Source organism: Myxine glutinosa, chromosome 11, assembly GCF_964187855.1.
Source record: "Myxine glutinosa chromosome 11, kmMyxGlut1.1, whole genome shotgun sequence".
Taxonomy (NCBI): domain Eukaryota; kingdom Metazoa; phylum Chordata; class Myxini; order Myxiniformes; family Myxinidae; genus Myxine; species Myxine glutinosa.
In genome coordinates this window covers 13,095,155-13,104,789 of record NC_136271.1, presented here as the reverse complement: position 1 = coordinate 13,104,789, position 9,635 = coordinate 13,095,155, and the positions used below count along the sequence as shown (strand labels likewise).

Genomic DNA, 9,635 nt, shown 5'->3' with positions numbered 1-9,635 from the left:
GTTCGGCACACGCGATAGCTCGCTGCTCTCTGATTGGTTGAATCGTTTTTTGGACATAGCTCGGTAAGTAATTGTCCGATTAATATGAAACCTTGAAAAGGCACATCCTCGGGTCCCCAGCAATATACCTGGCAAGTTTAAAGTATATCGGACCCGTGGTTGTCGAGAAACAGCGGTCACAGACAAACAAACGTACAAACGTACAAACAAACAAACACACAGAGATTACTGGAATTATAGATAGATGATCATTTAGAGCATGGTAACTTCATGTTAAGGTGTACCCTACCTGATCCAGAGTGTGTTGAGAGCAGATTCAGATATGACTGAATGAGGGAAAAGACCAGCGCACAACTAAGAAATGAAGTGATAACTGCTTTCGGAAGAGTGCGAACAGCAACATTTGGCAAAAGATGAGGTTACTTGTGGCATACACTCCCCTTCAAAGAATGGCAAAGGCACCTTCCTCTGTAAGATTGGAAAAGGATGTTCACCTTCACCGAGGAAATTCATGTGACCATTTGCCTGGATCACATTGTAATGCATGGGCGAAACGTGATCGCTTGCTTCAGTTCAGTGCCTGGAACATCCATCACGTCAGCAATTGTTGGATGACAACTTGTTACCTGCAACTCCTACCAGACGCTGTGACTTGATGTCATTGCTCCAACTGCCAGGGAACCAGCATGGAGTTGTAAGTGGATGGCCTTGCCTCTTTCTCTACACTGGGCCTCCATGACTCCACTGGCTGTTCCTGGCGTGGGCCACGGACAACCTGAACACCATGGTCCTAATGTCCCTATGGATGCACCTGTCATCTCTGGTCCACATATTGTTGGTCGACCAACATCTCATCAACACCCGCTGCCCACTCACGATGAGTGAGTAGGCAGATCAACTACAACTGGATGACAGCCTTGTTCAAAATCTACTACGTCCCACGGCAAGAGTGGCAAGGATGCTACATGCGGAGCAGGGTCAGTTCATGATCTTGCCCATCTATCACGATAGCGGAAACCCTACGTGAAATAGTGTAGGTGCTATGAGGACACCAGAAGAATGTGGTTCTTACTTGATTTTCAACCATATAAGTGATCAGATTTTTTCTCAAACAGAAGTTCAGCATTCACTCTGCAGCAAGCAACCTGGAGTCAACATTGCCGAATGTTGCAGATGTTTTAACATGGAATCATGCTGACAGTATTACCAAGATAATGGTGAAATGAATAAAGTAAATAATAGTAATAATCTTTATGGTGAAGTGAAAATTTTTGTGCAGTTGTATGAGATGAAGTTTGTTTGCAGAGACACTGGTGATGCTAACTGATGTAAATGCAATAAACTGAACTGTCAAAGATGGATGGATTCGACGAACAAGGGCACGCCTTCTGACGACCAGATTCTTCCATGGGAATGGTGTATGCCTCAGGTAATGTGAAAATTTGATATCCAAATATGTAAATTGGAGACCCTTTTAATTGTCCTATGAAAAGGCAAAATGGAGGAATGTAGAAGTATAGCTTCTACTTAATCAATCAAATTGAGTCTATCCTTATGGATGAGTCTCCCTGTAGTTAATTACAATTCTGTTTGTACTTTCTTCTTTGCAGGAAAATCACAGAGATATGAGTGTTGTGCAAGATGCTCTGAACCACTCTAAATAGGTGCATTTGGAAAATATATTCTGTGCTAAGGGATGATTGTGACAATGAATAATGCTACACTCTCTGTGGAGCTGGAAAATTGTGCACTCAGCAAATTCTTTCCGTGCATGCATCTTCCCTTTACAATTGGAATGAGATGTACATTTATCTACTTTGACTCTCCTAACCAAATGGGGCACTGCAGTGAGATGATTGCAGAATGATTCCAGAGGAACACTGTACCCAAGGGATATCCCATGGGGTAACTTTTCTAAAACACATCTTTCAGTTTGACATCTCAAAGCATACCTACTGGTTCTCATGGCTTGCATAATGAGAACCGGATGTGGGACCAGAATGTCTGATTCCTAGTAAACCCCCACATGCCCTCCTGGGGAACTTCAAAGGACTTTGCTCTTATAAAGAGAGAAATCTGGGAGAGAATTCCAGAAGACTTACTTGATTCCACTGTGTTTTGTTGTATATTCTCTGCTGTAACTTTTTACAATCAAGTGAACTTTTCCATGGAGCTCTGCTCAACTCTTGTATGCTTATGTATAGTGTGAGGTAAATCAGTGCTTTATCAAGCCAAGTTTATTCTCCAATAAGTAATAAATCTCTCCAACCTAAAGGAAGGTTTCTGTGGACATTGCTTAGACAAGCACACCTATTCAACAGTTCTTCAACAATAGTATGACCTGGGTGAGGATACCAGTTAGCAAATAAAATAAGTATTAAATTATTTTGAAGTACTCTAAGTCTCTAAGCTGTCTGTCACCATGGAAGTGAAGAGATTACATTGAGACACCATATGGTTTATTCTACATGTTTCAAGTCAACAATGAACCAATCAATCAATCAACCAATCAAGTCAACAATGAACCAAGTCAACAATGAACTTCAATCCAGTAACTTTGCAGTCACGAAAAAGGGGTTGCAGTGTTACGATTATATTTACTATATTATTATTATTAATTGTTATTATTATGAAGATGATGTTACTGCATTAAGAAACCTGGGCTAATTTGTCCGAAGCGGTCTGAAGGTGAGGCATGAAGAGGAAAATGTGCGGTGCGAGTCAGTACGCCAGGTAGTTATTGATGCTTCTTGTCACTGGTCGATAGCTCTTTATGAGTCTCAGGTAGATGAATTAGGAGAGGTATTTAGGGATAGTCAGAGAATGTCATGTGTCTCAGCTTGGATCTCTCTTCCTGCACTAGAGACTGCTGCCTGCTTGCCCTCTCGACTTTTGTTGTAGCGCAACCTGCCTCAGGCGCACCCTACCCTGTCTCCAACACGGATTGGATTGCCGGCAGCTTTTTGTCCAGTCCCCTTAGACAAGCAGGTTAACTCTGGTGCAGCAGAAGTCTTGGTGCTGTTTGAACAGCGATGATCTGCCTTTTAAGCCCCTTTTTTGGGGCGGAGAGTTGCGTGGTCAAAGTTCACAGGAGCCAGGAGGCGGAGTCTTCAGGAGCAAAAGTCAGATTGTCACCGTTGACCCACAAAAGCGAGTCTCCATTGGTGCGAGCCTCCATTGGTGCTAGCCTCCATTGGTGCGATCCTCCATTGGTGCGAGCCTCCATGGGTGCGAGCCTCCATTGGTGCGCTCCCAAAGCACTGCCTCCCTCTGCTGTCAATCAATGGTGCTGGAAGTGGCGCATCTATATTTGTCGCTTTAATGCTTCCGTAGAACTATCGCCCTCCTTAACGACTCTTAGCGCTCTGTATTTGTTCCCGCTAGGCGAGTTCAAATGCTACAACATACATGCTCTTTTCTTTGTGGTGATATATGGTTTGTGTGAAGTGTGGTGGTTAATAAAGGTGGCTGTGTGTGATATACTGTATGAAAGGTGGGTAAAGCAGGGACAGTCATTATGGTGCATTGAATTTCATACCGTGTTTCCTAATGTCTACAATATGCTGGGAGAGAGATAAACCGAATTGATCCTATGTCTAAAAATGTGTATGGTAAGAGAGAGAATCCTAATTGATAGTGTCTAATGTGCAATGGTAACCACCATATAGTGGCCATGGATAGCAGGTTATGGAGGAAAGAATGCCCATCATAACCAATGGTCCTTTCTTTGGCTGTCTCCAGGTCTAGAATGTCCATCATAAATGGTCATTTCTTTGACGCTCTTCAGGTCGAGAATGTCCATCATAAATGGACCTTTCTTCGGTCCTCTCCGGGTCGAGAATGTCCATCATAACCAATGGTCCTTTCTTGAGCCCTCTCCAGGTCTAGAATGCCCATCATAAATGGTCCTTTCTTTGGCGCTCTCCGGGTCTAGAATGTCCATCATAACCAATGGTCCTTTCTTCAGCTCTCTCCGGGTCCAGCATGTCCATAATAATCAATGGTCCTTTGGGCAACTCGGTGACATGGCAGCTCCTGGGTCTGGAGCTGCAACTGGACCAGCAACCGGAACTGCATTCCAACTGAGGAAGGCTTGGCAGGGGTGACAGGCAATGGGTGTGACAACAGGTACAGACATAGAAACCAAGGTAAGGCTAAGGTAGACCAGGTAATGCAAAGAAACGCCAGGTCTGACAGGTATCGCCTGATTTATGCTGCCAGAGGGATTCTTGCCACAAGTAGACGCAAGCGTCACACGTGGGACAGATTCATAGATTCAAGGCGTAGAGAAGGTTACGGATACTACCGAGTGGTGAGTGACAGCCTATGCAACTCAACTCGGAACCTCAACAAAGAATACCAGATGGAACTCATCCATAATATTGTTGCGGATCTCAGCGCCGGCCTTTTCCCCTTACCAAGGGGGTTTAGTCCCCTTGTCTTTGACTAGCCGACGGGACCCGGGACCTATGACGTCCTTCCCGGACAGCGCGAAATAGGGTCGTAGGACTAATCACTAATACCTAATTACTCGCGCTGCCCAGAAACAAGGAAATAAGCCCCGCACAAATCACGGGTGTTGGTGGATACGCCGAGCGGTAGCGAATCCGTGACACGAGCCGTTATCAATGACTAGACCCCGATCCAAGCGGTTCTTAATCGTGCCACGCTTACCCAATGATGGAAATCACAGAAGCGGTCGAATTGGAAGAAAAGGCAAAAAACAAGATTTATTTACACGATGTACAATGATCAGAAGAAGAAGACACAGTGCAATCCTTAAGCAGTCTTATACTTACTACCCTAGACAAACGGGCCCGTCTCACACACAGACACTCACACGGGGATTGCAGACGAAAACCAGCGTACGTAATAGTTCAATTGGCGCTAACAATGCGCTCTTCAATCAAGGGCTCTCTCTCGTGCAAGTCCTTTCATGCGAGTCCTCTGGCCAAGCGCAATCCCTTCCAGTCCTCTCGATACCAGTGCTTGGCTTCAGTCCTCCTCAAGGGCTTTGTGCAAAGGCTTATATAGCCCTGCCCAGCGAACCTTCTAGCACTTGCTAGACGCCTCTTACCACGCCCTATCACGCCATGCCCTCAGAGCCCTGGTTGGCTGGTGGCCCTTACCGTCATCGCCTCTGACGTGCTCCTCGACTCCGCCACACCCCGACTCCGCGCTCCTCCCTCTTTTCAGGCCGACCTCGTGTCACTTGACTAGTTTCGAGCAAACAAAGGGTAGCGAAACACACGGAGGGATCAGCCAAAATGGGGCGCGGGATCGAGTTTGCCCATTGGTGGAATTGAAGGGTAGCCGCAAAATGAAAGGACCTAAGCTCATTTCTTTACACAACGCAGATGTTACTAGGGAAATGGCCTACTCTTGCACATACTATGACATAACTAATACTCTAAGTGGGCCTACGTGTTGCTTGTGGACTAACTATGGGGGGCAAACCTTTAACCTTTAATGATGTCATATATACAAAGCTCAAAACCGTATCACTATGAAAGAGAATCCCAATGATTTCTGGTGTTATGTTAATTCAAAAGTAAGGAGCCGCAACAGCATCAAGTCCTTGAAGCTGGAGGACTGAATGGAAGTGACGACAGAACAAGACAAAGCTGATGTGTTCAACAAACTCTTCCGTAGTGTGTTCCCCAATGATGACTTCAGTGTAGATGGTAGGTGCCTAATTGGCAGATCAAGGGGGCACACCTAGAAAGCATAAACATTACACCAAAGATGGTGAAAGAGAAACTCCAGATGTTAAGTGGGCGCAGGTCAGCAGTACCTGATGGATTTCATCCTCTCTGGTCCTAAAGGAGTTTGCTCATGTTATATCCAGTTCACTGGCAATTATCTTCAAGAATAAGTTGTTGGATGAGGGAATACTTCCGGATGGCTTGGTAAAAGCCAATGTAATCCCGATCCTTAAGAAGGGAAATCGCCAAAGAGAACTACAAGCCAATAAACAACTATTGGTGACACTTCTTCATGGTAGGGGGGTACAACGCAGGTAGGGGGTTACAACCATCAAGTGGTGCAAATGCAAATCTTCAAATCTTCTTCAAAGTGCAAATCAAATCTTCCCCACTCTTCTCTGCTGTCCGGATTTGTCAGGGCAGCATGGTCACAGTCAGAGTGCCGATCGGTCCCCATTGACTGGCCCTTTCCTTCTTGTCTCTCTTTATTTCTTTCCCTCCCTCTCTCTAACTTCTGACGACCAGATTCTTCCATGGGAGTGGTGTATGCCTCAGGTAATGTGAAAATATGGCCCACTCTTCTTGTGCAAATTGCTCCAGTTCTCCCAGATTTGAAGGGTGCCTTCTCCCAACTGCTGTTTTCAAATCTCCCCACAGGAGATCAATGGAATTTAGATCTGGACTCATTGCTCGCCACTTCAGAATAGTCCAGTGTTTTGTCTTGAACCATTAATGGGTGCTTTTTGAAGTGTGTTTGGGGTCATTGTCCTGCTGCAAGACCAATGACCTTTGATGGAGACCCAGCTTTCTGACACTGGGTTGAACATTGCGCTCCAAAATGCCTTGGGAATCTCCTGATTTCATGATGCCATGCACACATTCAAGGCACCCAGTGCCAGAGGCAGCACAGCAACCCCTAAACATCACTGAACCTCCTCCATATTTGACTGTAGGGAAGATGTTCTTTTCTTTGAAAGCTTCATTTTGTTTTCTGTAAACATAGAGATGATGTGCTCTACCAAAAAGCTCTAATTTGGCCTGATCTGTCCACAGGACATTCTTCCAGAAGGATTTTAACTTGTTCAGGTGTGTTTTGGGTCTCTCTCTCAGCAATGGGGCCCTCCTGGGTCTCCTACCATAGAACCCCCTTTCATTGAGTTGGTGACGGATGGTGCGAGTTGAAACTATCGTACCTTGTGTCTGAAGGTCAGCTTGAATCTGTTTGGAAGTTGATCGAGGTGCTTTCTCCACCATTCTAACAATCCTTTGCTGCAATCTTCGATCAAGTTTTCTCTTGCAGCCACGTCTAGGTAGGTTGGCTACAGTGCCATGGGCCTTAACCTTCCTGATAGCATTGCGTACGGTGGACACAGGAACATCAAGGTCTCTGGAGATGGACTTGTAGCCTTGAGATTGTCCAAGCTTGGCTACAATCTTGTGTCTGACCTTCTCAGATAATTCTCTGGTTTTCTTTCTTTTCTCCATGCTCATTGCGGTACACACAGTGACACAAAACAGCAGATTGACTCCTTTTCTCCATTCAAACTGGTTGAAATGAGTGATTTTTATATTGCAGGCACCTGCAACTCATCACAGGTGAGTTCAATTCCAAAGTAAAGGAGAATCACCTGCTTGAAATCTAATTGTTTTTAACAACTTCTAAAAGGTGCCAATAATATTGTCTGAGCCATTTTAGGATTTCTGTGTGGAATAAGCTAAGATTTAGTAATTCTTTTCAGCTTGTTTTGTTTTGTCCCGCTGCAAACCAAAGAAGTACAAATGTGGATACCAAAAGATTTTTTATTTCAACAATTTTCTGGAAGATTATTTTATTATTTGAAAAAAGTGCAAGGGTGCCAATATTTTTGGCCACGACTGTAGGTAAAACCATGAATCCATTGTGAGGGATGTAGTGCTGCATCGTGTCATGAGCAATGACCTACTCCATGAGGCACAGCATGGGCGTTCATGTTCCTTTTTACACCTGGTCGGTCATGTTCCTCTCAGCTGATGTGGCAAATGGAGGAACGGACTGGGATGATCAGTTCTGGGAAGCCAATTGATGTCTTCCGTCTGAACGTTGCCAAAGCATTTGATACGGTCCCTCATCGTTGCCTTTTCAATGACGAGAAATAATTCCAATTTTGAAACTTGCCTTATGTGGTGACAATGGCATTATTTGCAGAAGCAGACTTCTTCTTTCATACGCAGCACATGACTCCAAGTAGCAGCATCATAATCTGAGGTGTTATGGTTCTGCTGCTGATGCAATGCCTCCTGTAGATTGGAGTTGCAATTTATAACTTTTTCAGCCCACCGGAATTGTACATACCTAGACAGGTCAGAAGTGAGTGTATATACCTCTCTGGTATCCTGCCAGCCCTCAGAGATTATACTGAAGTAAGAAAATTTGGAAACGATGATTTCATTAACACGGTACAGATCGCTGCCAACTTTCGACCAATGGTAAATTGCATCACAAGGAAACTGCTCAAAGAACTTTGCTGAGCAGACCAGATAACTTTTTGGATATACTATCAAGATAAATCGCTTGGGGTTTATTTTGTTTCTATTTCTAGATATTTGGAACCAGAACTGTGTAGTCTCGGTTTACTTCATGACATGACTGTAAGCTGTCGCCCTGTTGATTTTCTGGCTGAGCGTCACTGACTGCACAATCCATCGAGTGTTGATAAGCTGGACCTCGTCTGTCAGCATTGCTTGCTGGTGAATGTTATAGATCCCACGGTGCCTTTTTAAAGGGTAGGCCATTTTGTGCTGGTACCCTAGCTAAATTCCAACTTCCTAGCCTAACCTGCATGTATCTCACGCAAGTCACTGCTTAGTGCTGATCTTCGATGCACTCAGTACGCCAAAAAGCCAGCAACCTATCGGGATACTACGCTGGATATGATGGCTGCACCATTGTCTTTCGATAGGCTAAACCAGTCTCACCAACCCAGACATCACAGGTATACACAAACACACACACACAGACACCCTAGGGGCGAAAAGTGTAATTTTCCGTTTGTCCTTTATTACTAAACCTAGCCATGATTGAACAGGATATGGTGCTCCCCCAGGGTATCAAATAACATTGTGTTGTTTCAGGTGGGCGATCATGACAGACACATGTCAAAGGTCAAGAACCACCTTTAGAGGCCAATTTTCCCCGCAGAGCAGGGGTTGGCCTTTTTCGGGCACCGTGGTCCCCTTTTTGAAGTAATGTTTTATGGCCGGATGCCCTTCCTGCCGCCAACCCCGTGAGTCGCCTCTTGCGACACACAGGGAATTACCAGTGAACTGGTATTCAATTTGCCGACCTCGGAAGGATGACAGGCTGAGTCAACCCCCCTGGTGTTAATTCAGCGATCGACCAGGTTTCGAACCCAGTGTCCTCAGATCCCAAGCCGACACCATAACCCCTAAGCCAACACCAGGCACACAGGTCAAAGGTCAAGGTTGCATAAAATTGTCAATTTTCTTCAAACCTGAAATTTAAAAAATTTGCATCGTGGATCACTGAATTAGTTCACCAACCAAATTCTAGAAGCCGATTGTAATGGTTTTTTTGGGATCAAAAGGTCAAAGGCCAAGGTTGCATAAAATTGTCAATTTCCATCCAACTGGCCTGAAATTTAAAGAATTTGTATCGTGGGTCACTGAATCGGTTCACCAACCAAATGCTACTAGCCAGTTTTTTAGATTTGTTTTTAAGATCAAAAGGTCAAAGGTCAAGGTTGTATAATAGATGGTCCCAAAAAGGATCCTAGCAATTGGGGTGAATCTCAGAGCTGGGTAGTGAGAATATATATCATCGGAATACATTAAAAAACAAAAACAAACAAGAAAGAGCAATCAGCGAATGCAGACCCTCGCCAGGATGTGTTTTCAGTGTTTTTTTAAAGGCTTTTGTGTTAAAAAACGAAT

The 9,635-nt window shown here is 44.6% G+C and overlaps 1 long non-coding RNA gene across 1 annotated transcript; it reads left to right on the top strand.

Moving 5' to 3' along the window:
- Positions 1-235: 235 nt before the first annotated feature.
- LOC137436202 (uncharacterized) lies at positions 236-2,274 on the top strand. The gene is made up of 2 exons (XR_010986198.1): positions 236-1,429; positions 1,611-2,274. It is a non-coding gene; the product is annotated as an uncharacterized LOC137436202 (long non-coding RNA).
- Positions 2,275-9,635: the final 7,361 nt, after the last annotated feature.